General features: G+C 41.2%; 1 protein-coding gene across 5 annotated transcripts in view; it reads left to right on the top strand.

Annotated features, from left to right (window-relative positions):
* KIAA0319L (KIAA0319 like) overlaps positions 1–13,164 on the top strand; it is a 107,516-nt gene that overhangs the window by 4,344 nt on the left and 90,008 nt on the right. The window lies entirely within an intron of this gene.

Raw genomic sequence — 13,164 nt, 5'->3', positions numbered from 1 at the left:
TTCAACAGTCTATTACGTCTTGCCAGGAAAAAGTGCCACAAAGGCTAAATCTCAAAGAATATCCTTTTTTTCTGTCTTTTTTTTTCTTTTGGTTCTTTTGTTGACATTGTTCCTTTCAGAGTATGGAATGTGAGGAAACAGCAATTTGAGAATGACTTCTCAGTATGTTGCTGTTCTGGGCAATGACCAAAAGACTTCTGTTGTAGAGACCACTGTCTGGGACAACTAATCCGTCTTTTGCCCCCATAATTAGAAAAGTTTCTGTTGCTTTCCAAAAGGAGTTGGTGGCCGTGATCTTGAGAATCAAGTAATTACTGTATTTAACAATTTCAGTAACATCAGCTTTGGGGTTTTTGTTGTTTTGCAGTGGTGGTTGATGATTGCATAATTATAGCAGTGGAAATTGCAGTTGACAGAAAGCTGACCTAAATGTTTTTTACCCAGATGATGCTTTGCTGGGACAGCTAACTATTTCAAGCCAACATTTTATGTAAGATCATTTGAATTAAATAAGTAACTGATTTAGCACCATCAGAGTAGGAAAATCACACTTTTTGAAGTGCACCTACCATATACCAGACCCCTGGTTGTAAACATTACATGTTTCATTTAATCCTTATGATAACCTGAAAACAGATAGTTTTATTTTGTACTTAGGAAATTGAGGCCCAGGGAGGCAAAATGACTTGACCAAGGTCATACAGCAAGAACATGACGGACCCAGGAATCTAAACGCAGCTTTTTCTACTCTAGAGCTCACGCTTTTTTTCTTCTGCTATGCTGCCTTCCAACCACAGGTGATCTTTTGGAGGACCAAAGACAGTTTTTTTGCCCTGAACCAGGATGAGCTTGTTCTTTGAGGAAGTCTGAGTATAGAGGAGGAAGAAGCATTGCTGAGTGTTTCTGTATTTGCCAAGCTAGTTGGTTAAACATGGTACTGTGGTCTCACTGGTCTAGTTTTTAGTATCCCTTGAGCCTGGTGCTTCAAAACAGCACCCTAAGGAACAGATTGAGTATAAAGGTGCAAAGGTGGTATTGGTAGGAGTGGTTCTGATGGGAATTAGACTGTACCAGTTCCATTTTAGAAAAGTTTGAAGCTTTTATCATGGAAGAACCAAGAGCCATATGTGTTCAAACTGAGGGAACATGCAAGCAATACATGACAGATTTTTTAATGTATTTTAATTTATCAGAGCTTTTTTACATCAATTTTTAAAAAAACACAGTGTCCTAATAGCAAAAATGAATGAGACATAAGCAGAGTATCATAAGAAATTAAAATGATTTATAAAACATTAAAAAAAGATGTTCATTCTCATTACTAACCGAAGAGCTGCAGATTAAGATGAGAAATCCTCTTTAACCTATCATATTGTTGGAAATCAAAGTAAAAATATCTAGTGCTGCCAAGGGGTGATGTGGTTGCCCTCCTATTGCGCTGGAGAGTTTGAACAGAGAACTTTTTGGCATAAATCAAGATCTTTAAAAAGTTCATATTCTTTGACTTGGTAATTCCCCCTTTAGGAATTTACCTCAAGGACATATTTAGATGGTTGTGAATGAGAGCAGTCATCAACACTTATTTATTCTGTGTTGCAAAACATTGCTACAACCTGCCCCACAATAGGAGTGGTGAGATTATGGCATGTCCACATGTTGGAGTATTACCTGACTTAAAAATTCACATTTTAGAAGAACAAGTACATGGGAAATGCTCCTAATGTTAAGCATGAAAAAGCATGATATACAATTGCATATTCATATTCAAAGTTGGTGTCAATTTTATGAAAAGAAAAAAATATTTTTATGTAATAGAAAGTCTGAAACAAGATATATAACTAAATGTTTATGTATTTTTTTGAGTAGTGGAATTATTATCTCTTTATACTTTTCTGTGTTTTCCAGGGTACATGTTAACTCTTTTTATAAGGGGGGGTAAAACCTATCTGAAGAAGCAACAACAAAACAATAGCAGCAAAAACCTATTGTTGGTAGCCTGAGTCAGTATTTATCTACTCATGAATTTGTTCAGTTTTTATCTGAGCTCATACGTTTTCCCTGATAAAATACATTCTTGATTGTTTGCTGTTGTCTTTAGCTCATGGATTATAGAAATTATTCTTGAAAAACTAAACAAAACAAAGCAGCTCTCCAATTATCCCCATTTCTGTTTATCACTTAGCAGTTTCTCCATCTTTGGGAGAGCCCCAGGTACCCATTGACTTATGTATAGTGGGCTTATTTTTTATTTCAGCTTTGGGTTCAATGCTGGAGCGCACTGCTAGGAAGCAGTGATTACAATTTGATAAAAGATGCTCTGTGTTTTCCTTGTGAGCCACTGAATTACTATTTTTCTGTCTAACTTTATTGTTACATGGCTTAAAGTAACATTTTGAACCTGGGGATTATCAGTATCTGGAGAAAAACATGAAGTGACCCCAAGAATTTGGAAATTCCTATAATAGATTGTCAGCTTCTTGAGAGCAGAGATTTTGCCTGTTTTGCTCACGCCAGCTATTCCTAGCAAGTACCAAGGGCTTGACATATAGTAGATGCACCATAAAAATGTTTGTTGACTGAATAATAAGTTAGCAATAAGGGAATTGTCCTTTGAGAATTAAACGTTAAAATCAACACAGTCTATCATTTGAGAGTTAAAGCTTAAAATGAACACAATCGGGGCAGAGGTATGTGAAGGCACTTTAAAGAGACATAATGCCTTTGAGAACAACAAGATCTGATTAAAATATTCACAAATATTTTAACATCTAAAGAAAGAATGTGTGCATCTGAAGAGTTATATATGTGCATGCACAGGAGAGGGCCGGAACCAGCATTGGAGACCTAAACCAAGGAGGGTCATTGAGGCTAATGTACTCCAGAAACTAACAATTGGCTATGAAAACTTTTACTGTTATTCCCTTGCTTCTGGGAAATAGATTACAGAGTTAGTTAATAAGTATTTTGAGTACAGAGAAAAAGTATCCAATTCAGAACCAATTTTTGAGAACTTATTAGGAGTTTGGTCCTGGGCTAAGCACGAGGGTAATAAAGATGAGTACAACACAATTCCTGTCCTGGAAGAACTCCCAGTTTAATGAGGGAGATAGATGTATAAATACTATGATGTGGTAAGTGAAAAGATAGAGGGATACCATGCCCTGAGTGCTACTGCAACCAGAGAAGCATTTAGCTTAGAAGGGGGAGAACTGAAGAATTCTCTCCAGAGAAGCTGATGCCTGAACAGAATTTTGAAGGTGGAATTTGAAGGATTCGAAGGGTATTCCCAGGCAGTGGGATTGTAAGAGCAAAAGCACAAAATTATGAAAAAACTTGGTAAATAAAGGTAACTCTATACACAGTTTAGTGCTGCTGGAATACAAAGAGCAAAGCTGGAAGGGCAACTCCTGAAGAGGTAGATGGTGGCCAGGTGATGAAGGATCTTGTATGCCATGCAAATAAGCTTTGATTTTAATCTTTTAAGGCAGATGGTCTACAGATTTTCTTGATTATGTACTTATATCCATAAAAAAAGTTGAAGATGTGCCCCAGTTTATGTTTGTTTATACATTATAACAAGCACCATTGTACTAATGTCTTTTGTTTATGAGAGATGCCAAAAACAAATATAAATAGTTTTAATATTTTCTTTTCATATCCCAATGATTTGTTTTGTGCACTTCTGGTAAGGAAAAACTCTACTTTGGAGAGCATTGCCTTAGGAAATTGGGAGCTATTGAAAACTTTAAGCAGAAGAGTAATACTGGTAAATTTCTAGAACATTTTTGCTGGAATATGGAAGAATGGTAATGGTGGGGATGGGAGAAAGATGGAAAGGGGAGGGAGGTGAGGGCTAGAGGTAAGGATATCTGTTAGGAAGCTAATGAAATATTAGTCCAGGAGAAAATTGATGAGGCTCTGTGTCTTCAAGGAACCTCTCTCTCACTGGAGAGAGTAATTTTACTCAATACAAATCAGTAGATGTAGGGCTAAGTAGATGGGTAGAATTTAGGAGTTCTGTAGTAAGAGATTAGCTGAGGTTATTTATTTTTTTAATTGAGATATAATACCACTATTTAATTCCAGAACAGTTTACTCACCTCCTAAAAGAAACCTCATACCCATTAGTAGTCATTCCCTCTTTCTCCCTCCCCTAGCTTCTGGAAACCACTAATCTACTTTTGGACTCTATGGATTTGCCCATTCTGGACATTTAATATAAATGGATTCATACAATATGTGGCCTTTTATGTCTAGCTTCTTTCACTTAGGGTAATGTTTTCAAGATTCATTCATGTTGTAACATGTATCAGTACTTCATTCCTTTTCCTAGCTGAATAGTATTTCATTGTATCTATACCTAGGAGTGGAATTGCTGGATCATATGGTAACTCTTTGTTTAACTTTTTGTTTGCTACAGCTGCTGCACCATTTTACATTTCCACCAGCAATGTATTAGGGTTCCAGTTTCTCCATGTCCTCACCAACACTTGTTAGTGTCTGTTTTTTGATTGTCATAGAGGAGGTTGTTGAAGGTTAGAAGAATCAGGGAAGGCTTTGTGAAGGAAATGGAACTTGGCTTGGGCCTAATACATATCCAGTTTGCAGACAGACAAACTGATACAGTTAGAAACAAGGACTGGTCAAACAACCAGATGGGTACAGATCATTTATTTGTTGTATTTTTATTATTATTGCTTATTCATTCAACAAATATTTATTGAGCCAGGCACTGTTCTTTGTGAGGGACCTCTAGCCAGGTTCCTGGCTTAGCCTTCCCAGCCAGGGAAGCTTTCTGAATGAGCAGACCACATTTGCTGTCTCTATTCTCCCACCTCTGTCCTCTTCTTTTTTTTTTTTTTTTTTAAATTTTATTTATTTATTTATTTATTTATGGCTGTGTTGGGTCTTCGTTTCTGTGCGAGGGCTTTCTCCAGTTGCAGCAAGCGGGGGCCACTCTTCATCGCGGTGCGCGGGCCTCTCACTATCGCGGCCTCTCTTGTTGCGGAGCACAGGCTCCAGACACGCAGGCTCAGTAATTGTGGCTCACGGGCCCAGTTGCTCCGCGGCATGTGGGATCTTCCCAGACCGGGCTCGAACCCGTGTTCCCTGCATTGGCAGGCAGATTCTCAACCACTGCGCCACCAGGGAAGCCCCCTCTGTCCTCTTCTGAATCCAGTGAGGTGTGGCTTCTGCCTAAACCTTGGCTTTTACCAAGGTAACCAGTGACCTCCCTAGCTTGACACCTTTACTTTTTACCTTACTTAACATCTCTGCTGCATTTGACACCTTTGACTACTTTCTTGATACCCTTTCCTCAGTTGCCTTAAGTTACACCATGCTTTTCTTTGCTCTCCCTTACAGCTGATGCATCGCACTTTCTAATTCTTCCCTCACTCCCTTCTCAGCTTGTCCCTTAAATGTTTTGTTCTTCAGGGTTCTGTTTCTACCCTTTCTTGTCTCGCGCTTGTGTGCTCTCCCTGGGCAATCTCATTCTTTCCCATAATTGTAACCTGTGTGCTCACTACTCCCAAGTCTATACGTGTTTATTCACTTCTCTCCTGGGCCCCAGACCACATAGCCACCTGTATGTCACACATCTCCAACTGGATGTCTCCCAGCTACTTCCAACTTAATATATCAAGACTGAACTCACGATCTTTACCCCTCTTCCTCCTTTATTCCCTGTAGCGGTGCAAAGATCACCTCTACTCATATTCTTAGGTAGAAATCCCTGAAGCATCCTATACTCCTTTTTCTCTTCCACATTCAAATCGCTTTTCATAGAGTGCCGTTTCATATTTCCACATAGAGTACTCCATTCCTCTGCCTATGCCATTACCATTCTGTCTGATGTATTCTTTTTTTTAAAATAAATTTATTTATTTATTTTTATTTTTGGCTACGTTGGGTCTTTTTAAAAAATTCTATTTTATTTATTTATTTAGTTAGTTATTTTTTTGGCTGCATTGGGTGTTCTTTTCTGGGCACGGGCTTTCTCTAGTTGCGGCGAGCTGGGGCTACCCTTTGTTGCGGTGCGTGGGCTTCTCACTGCGGTGGCTTCTCTTGTTGCAGAGCACGGGCTCTAGGCGCGTGGACTTCAGTAGTTGTGGCTCGCGGGCTCTAGAGCGCAGGCTCAGTAGTTGTGGCGCACTGGTTTAGTTGCTCCGCGGCATGTGGGATCTTCCCGGACCAGGGCTCGAACCCATGTTCCCTTCGTTGGCAGGTGGATTCTTAACCACTGCGCCCCCAGGGAGGTCCTGGTAGGCGGATTCTTAACCACTGTGCCAACAGGGAAGTCCCTGCGTGATGTTTTCTGATTCAGGTAAACATAAGCTCCTTTCTGGTGCTTTCCCTGAAGCCTTGATTTGAACTTGTTCTTTAGTGTTCTCATAGTGTCTATATATTTTTCTATTATTATGCCATATTATACTGTGTTTTAGGCTTTGTGAGGAGAGGTTCAGAGTAGGTTTTGCCCTAGAATGTGGTCCTTACTCCTGAAGGCCTTTCTAGTGTCTGCTGGTCTGTGGTGTTCATGTGATTTCTTCACTTTGGCAGAGCAGGAATTCTAAAATGCTCCTGCCTCCTACCCCAGCACTGCTTGACCTCTAGTGATTCTGTTTCCTTCTCATCAATGTAACATCTAGTATATGACAGACCTGTGCCTTTATGTCCCAGCCCTCAGCCTTTTGGGATCCCCTCTTTTCACAGCTCCTTCTCCAGTGTCCTACCACTCAAATTCTAGCCAAATTCAGATCTCTGCTCCTTGAGCTTGGTGAGAACCCTCTGTTCTGTTTGGGTTCCAGCTTTCTGTGCTGTGGTTGAGAAGCTGTCCCTTAAAAGAGAACTGGGCAATTATGGGGCTCACTTCAAGTTTCCCTTCTCCCAGGGATTGTAATCTTGCACTGACTATTATATTCTTATGGAAAACAATTGTCTTAAGTATTCTGTCCAGTTTCGTAGTTATTTATGGTAGATGGTGAGTCTGGTACCAGTTACTCCATCATGGCTGGGAGCAGAAGTCTATTATGATTACTTGCTATGTGTCTACTTCATGAAACTGTTTTACTCATAGTTACATACCTAACATATAGCATGTAGTAGGTAGCAATAAAGGTTTGTTGGGTTAACCTAAAAATAATGCTAGAAATAGGACCACCTTGGAATATACATGTTAAGGAGAATCAATCTTTCATACTCTGTTTTTCAGTCTTGGCCAATTAAGTGGGCACTTCATTTCCCAGGAAGGTAATTTTTGTTCTTTTTTTCCCCACCTTTCTCTGACTCTCTCCATGAATGGAAGAACGATTTTTCTGTTTGGTGATATTGAAAAAGAATTCTGTTGTGTGGAATGGCTAGTCTTCAGGATTTTCATGTGTTCTCACCCTGCCATGCTCTAACTGGTCTGCCCATGCCAGGACAGCCTGCATTTGTCCAATTGGTAAGTTTAATTCAGTGTAGGAAAGTATTAGGAAGCCCATTTGTGACTGTACATCTAAGCTATGTTCTCCAGTCACCTTACACTTACAAAGATGATATTTTGGTCTCCATCTACCTCTAACTGCCATGTTTTATTTTTTTAGTTAGTCCTAAACTCTGGATGGGAGAGATTAATTATCACCCTCAGCCCCCACAGAGACTGCAGATGGGACAGAGACAGCTTCTGGCTTAGCAAGAGGTCTTTTCCCCACTAGTTGCCATTCCCATTTTGTTCTTATAACTGCTCGCATTTGCCCCTGGCAGACAGAAGGCACCTGAACTCACTTACTTCCTTTGCCCCCACCTTTTAGTTGTACTTTGAGGGCTGTAGCCCCTGTTGTAGCAGTCAGACCAAGTGGTATCTTTTTTCCTTGAAGAGAATAATATATTTTGAACATGCATCAGTCTTATCTTTAGGAGAAAAGCATTTTCCAGAGATTTTTTAGGTGGCATTATATCCCTGCTCTTCTGTATCTGCTGGGCACCTAATTTAAGGTGGATGACTAATGGAATACACCTCATAGCGATGAGCCTTCAGCAGGAACTTTCTCCTGCCAAACTGTCCTATATTCTTAACTGCATTGCACTACAGGAAGGTAATAAATTATTAATCCTAAATCTGTCTTCTCAGATTGTGATAATGACTTGAGTACATGGCAGCTGGGGGAGGTAGAGTTTTCTGGCTGCTAACATAAACCATGCAAGCTTTTTGATTCTAAAATTCAGCTAGCATTGAGCAAGTCTATGGGATCTTTTTATATCACAATTTAATTGACTTCGGTAAGACCAATCAGAATTATCTAAAGTTAGCGTCTTTCCCAATGAAATGAAGTAATTGTCTCTTGCTTAAATACTCTTCAGTAAAAGATAATCATCTTAAGTCCTTCTCTCTAGCTAGGAAAACTATAATTTTGGTGGGTTCTTTTTGCCCTTTAGAAACATTATGCAAACACAGACTTATTTCCTAACTTGTGTGATAAAGTGAAGAGGGTTAAGAAAATGGCATAATTGGGCAGTAAATCCAATTCAATTTAAAAGCTGTCTTAAATTGACTCTCCTTAGGAATTCCTCAGAGAGGAAATAATACAGTAGTGGAGGAATTTATAAAAACAGAATAATTGCAGGACCAAAGCAAGGCCTTGGTCCAGACATTGTGTGGAATCAGCAGGAACATGATCAAGACTATGTGTGTGGTTACTCTTTGGACATCTCTTCTCAGGTGAGTAGTATTGAAGAGTTTGGGTTAAAATGCACAGCTCTTGGTTTGGGTTAAAATGCACAGCTCCTGCCCTTTGAACTTTCTTTCTGATCCTCCATCCAAGAGCTTCCATAAGAAAAGTCAGCCCGTGTGGTTAAGATCCTTTAGCCACTTTTGATTCCAGACAGTACTGGATATGTTTTAGAGAGGAGTTGTAAGAATTGGTCTTGACCACCTACCTAGTTCGTCAATAGAGCAAGAAACAGGAGACAGGGTGGCCAAGAGCATGGAGCATGGACTCAGGAGTCAGACAAGCCTATATCTGAGTCCTGGTTCTATTATATACTGGGTGGTATTACTGAAACCCACCTTTCATCAGGTTCCTCATCTACAAAACAAGAATGACAGTACCTCTGATAGGATTGTTACGAAGATTAAATGAAATGTTCACACAAAGTGCTTAGCCTACTCCCAGGTGCATAAATAACAATTCAGCAAATGTTAGTAGTAGTCATTATGATGTGATGACATAAAATCCTCTTTGGTTAGACTCTTGTCTCATCCCAAGATGACCCCGTAGGCAGTAGGTTTGAGGTTTCTGCTGGCTTCTTAAACCTCTGTCAAGTGGGATGTCAATCCCCACATTTTTTAAAAGTATACTGTAGGCAGCTGGCCTTTCTGCATTGTCAGGAGAAGTAGGCCTCCATTCAGGCCTGAGGTTGGTTGAAGCCCATGACAGGGTGGGCTGTGTTGTGCATTTCCTGTAATTGTAACATGCCACTAAGGAGCACGACTGCTTGTTGGCTACTTGTTTCCTCCTTCAGCCAGGGATACTTTTCCTCTGGAAGAGGACTTTGTTCTGCTGCCATGACACCATCTGGCCCTCAGCCCTGGTTCACTTCCCCCAACACTGATGATATGCCCATGTTTGGCAGACTCTTGTGCTAGGCCAGGTTGGCTTTGTCTTTTAGTCAGGGCAGTGTTTTGCCTGGGGCTACTTCAATAGCATTTTTTGGATTTTATGTCAGAAGTAGCTTGCAGAGTTAGTTCCTTCCTTCAAAATGTATTTATTGGGTGCCTACTATCCTAGGCATTAGAAATGCAGTGGTAAGAAAGACATGGTCTCTGGCCTCTTGGAGCTTGCAGTCTAGTGATTCCTTAGCCATTACTAGGGAACAGAAGTTCTCTTCAAGAGGGACGATGTTACTGGTATCAAGGTTCCCTTCAAAGAGGCTGAGGGTCTCAAGGTAATTCAATGACAGGAGAGACCCAGTTTTACTTGCAGAATCCTAAGAGACTAGGGAATTTGATGTCTCAAGCTGGTCTCAATAGAGTAACCTTGGGCTTCCCTGGTGGCGCAGTGGTTGAGAATCTGCCTGCCAATGCAGGGGACACGGGTTCGAGTCCTGGTCTGGGAAGATCCCACATGCCACGGAGCTGCTAGGCCCGTGAGCCACAACTACTGAGCCTGCGCGTCTGGAGCCTGTGCTCCGCAACAAGAGAGGCCGTGATAGTGAGAGGCCCGCGCACCGCGATGAAGAGTGGCCCCCGCTTGCCGCAACTAGAGAAAGCCCTTGCACAGAAATGAAGACCCAACACAGCCAAAAAAAAAAAAAAAAAAGAGTAACCTCCTGCTAAGAATTATGTAGGTGAGTCCCCTGTCTATTAATGCAGTATATCCAGCTTTCCTCTCAATCCAACCCACTCTTGCCACCATTAATAACCCACATCCCTGAATAAGCAGTGAGGTGGTTATCTGGAGATTTGGAAAAAGTGCAACAGCTGCAGCCCTTGCCCCAATTTGGAAGTATATGCGTGTCCTCTGGTGATTTCATGGGTATTAGACATACCCAGCCAGTCAGCTCTTGAAAATATTTTATGCATCAGGTTTGTTACTTTAGGCCCTCAGGTGAACAGTTACAGTGCAAGGCAAGCACCAAATTATATAAATTTTGAACTTCTCTGGTCAGTCACAAAAGGAAACTGTAAAATACCCTGAGATGAGATGGAATTATGAATGTTCCTGAATGATGAGTTAACTGTCACAGGTGCTGTTCTAGGAGAAACAGAAGCAGAGAGGAATGCTGGCCAAGGCCTATCCAGCTCCACCAACTGCAGACTCTGCCCCTAAAGATGGATGCCTAGTGTAGCTCATCCCATTTATCCTTTTAAAACTCTCCCAGCAAATGACAGGATTTTTAGGAATGCTTGCTTTCCTCCAACTGGCTTAAACGTTATGCTTTGATTCTAATCGAGCAGCAATTTAAAGTAAATGCTTATGGATTCTCTCACTTTTAGGTAATAAAGGGAATCACTCGTATCACCAGACCTGGGAGATGGGAAGTTTATATTGATTTAATTTTACTTCTGTACTCTAATTTCAGATTTAGGTTTAAAATTTTAAAGGGACTGCCATTCTGCCTATTGAGAAGGGGCTCCTCTGTTTTTTGTTTTTTGGTTTTTTTTTTTACACAACTCAGTGCTTATTGTCCTTAACTGTGGGCAACCTGAGTCAGCTGGAAGCTTATGGAAGTAGGCCTGCTAGAATGAGTGAGTCTTAATCAGAATAAATGAAGCAACCTTGTAGAGAGAAGCTGAAGAGCTGGGTTCCACCTGAGAAAGTTGCATCCTGCTGGGTCAGTCTGTGGCATTTGGCCTGAAGGAAAACAGCCCCCTGTGCTGAAGCAGTGCCAAGCTTCTCTTCTACCTGTGCGTTCTACTTCATCAGTCTCTCTGGCTGCTCTAGCTTGCTTGCTTGCTTCCTTTCTTCCTTCTTCCCTCCCTCCCTCCCTTCCTTCCTCTTTAACCCTTTCTTTTTTGATTATAAAAGTCACACATGCTTAATGTAGAAAGTTTAGGAAACGATTATTCCAGATAGAAATAACTACGTCCTGTGAATCCCATTGCCAGAGATGACCACTGTGAACCCGTGGCTGTAGTTTCCGGCGTATCGCTGGGGAAGTTCTGTTTGTGAGAGCTTGCTTGCTCTGCTCAGTTACTGGAGGCCGCCATGGCCCCAGCCATCTCTGGACCTGGTAGAAGGGAGATTTTCTGTTCTTGCAAAGGCCCTGTCCCAGCCTGACGGAAGCTCCTGGCTCTTCCTGTCTAACTGCTTGGTTTTCAAGATTGCTCTCAGCTATGCTCCCCAGAGTATGTGTATAAGCTGCACCCTGACATTTCTCATAACGCACTTTTGAAATAATGGGGTGAATTTTCATATTACCTCTTCTCTGAAAGGTTAAAGGGAGGGCTTGACCTCTAAGCTCAAGTTAAGTAGATCTTGAGCAAGGTTATTTGCCCAGGATAGTCAGGGCGGAAGGGAAGGTTTTCTGGCTTTTCCACGGAGACTTTCGCTGACAAGCATACCCTCCTTTCCTTCCCCAAGCTGTTTTGATTGAGCTCTTCCGCCCCCACTCTTTCGAGTCTCACGTGGCAGCGGCTGCCTCTGTCAGGAGGGAGGGAGAGGCAAAGAATGAAGGCCCTCTGTGTGTGGTGTGTCTTCAGGGGTTTCTCTGTGTGCCTGTGCGGGGTGTGTGTATGTGTGTGTGAGAGAGAGAGACAGACCAGGCGCATTTGGGCATCCTTGTTGCCCTGCCTAGAATTAATGTCACTTTTAAGCAGCAGAGAAATATTGCCATTTTACAGGTGAGGATAAGGAAAGGCTAGTTTCTCTGTGGCTAGACAGTCTGTACTAGATAATTGGATAGTAAGGAATGTTTGTTGACCGCTTTGCCCAGATTTTTATTTCTGTCCGTAGAATGTGTGAATTACAATCAACTTGACAATGGAAGTATAGGAGAAAGACAGAATGATGTGTCTGTGTGTGTGCGTGTATGTACATGTCATAAAAATGAAGTTATTGAAAGCCATACATCTGCAGTAAATAAACCAAACAATGCCAAATTATCTGAATGTCAGTGCTACGCTATGTTGATGACTTTAACTAGATTACACTTTTCTAATGTTTGTGATCTCTGGTGCTTTATATGTGTGGTCATATTCAGTGCCTTAAAATATGCTTACTGCATTTTTAATACCTTCTCTAGGATGCTTAATTCAAATCACTTAATGATAATTAGTATCTAGGTGTTATGTACATACAATTCCTGTCAACAAGGGCTATCCCTGGCTAAATAAAACCCAGTTCCTGCCATCAGAGTGTTCATGCTATGGAGGCAGAGATAGATGTAGAAACATAAAAAACCATGGTAAATTCCACGACGTGTTATGGGAGCACAAAGAGTGGGGCAGGGAAGAGCTGAACCCTACTCTATAGCAGGCTGGTGAGACAAGTGATATTCTAATCCCTTTAAACTTCCTTCTCTCAGATTCACTTGAAGTGGTTTTAACCTGCAAAGCTCTTTCATTTCGTTATCGCAGAGGGAGGGGTGGAGGGAAGAGTATATACAGCTCTGTAAAGTCTAGAGAATAAGAGCCCTAAGAAAATTTTATTTTTATTTCTGTACAGATACAGATTGGCTTTGATT

Source organism: Balaenoptera acutorostrata, chromosome 1 (genome assembly GCF_949987535.1).
Source record: "Balaenoptera acutorostrata chromosome 1, mBalAcu1.1, whole genome shotgun sequence".
NCBI classification, from domain to species: domain Eukaryota; kingdom Metazoa; phylum Chordata; class Mammalia; order Artiodactyla; family Balaenopteridae; genus Balaenoptera; species Balaenoptera acutorostrata.
The sequence above is the reverse complement of the archived record's forward strand: the minus strand, read 5'-3'. Positions and strand labels throughout refer to the sequence as shown.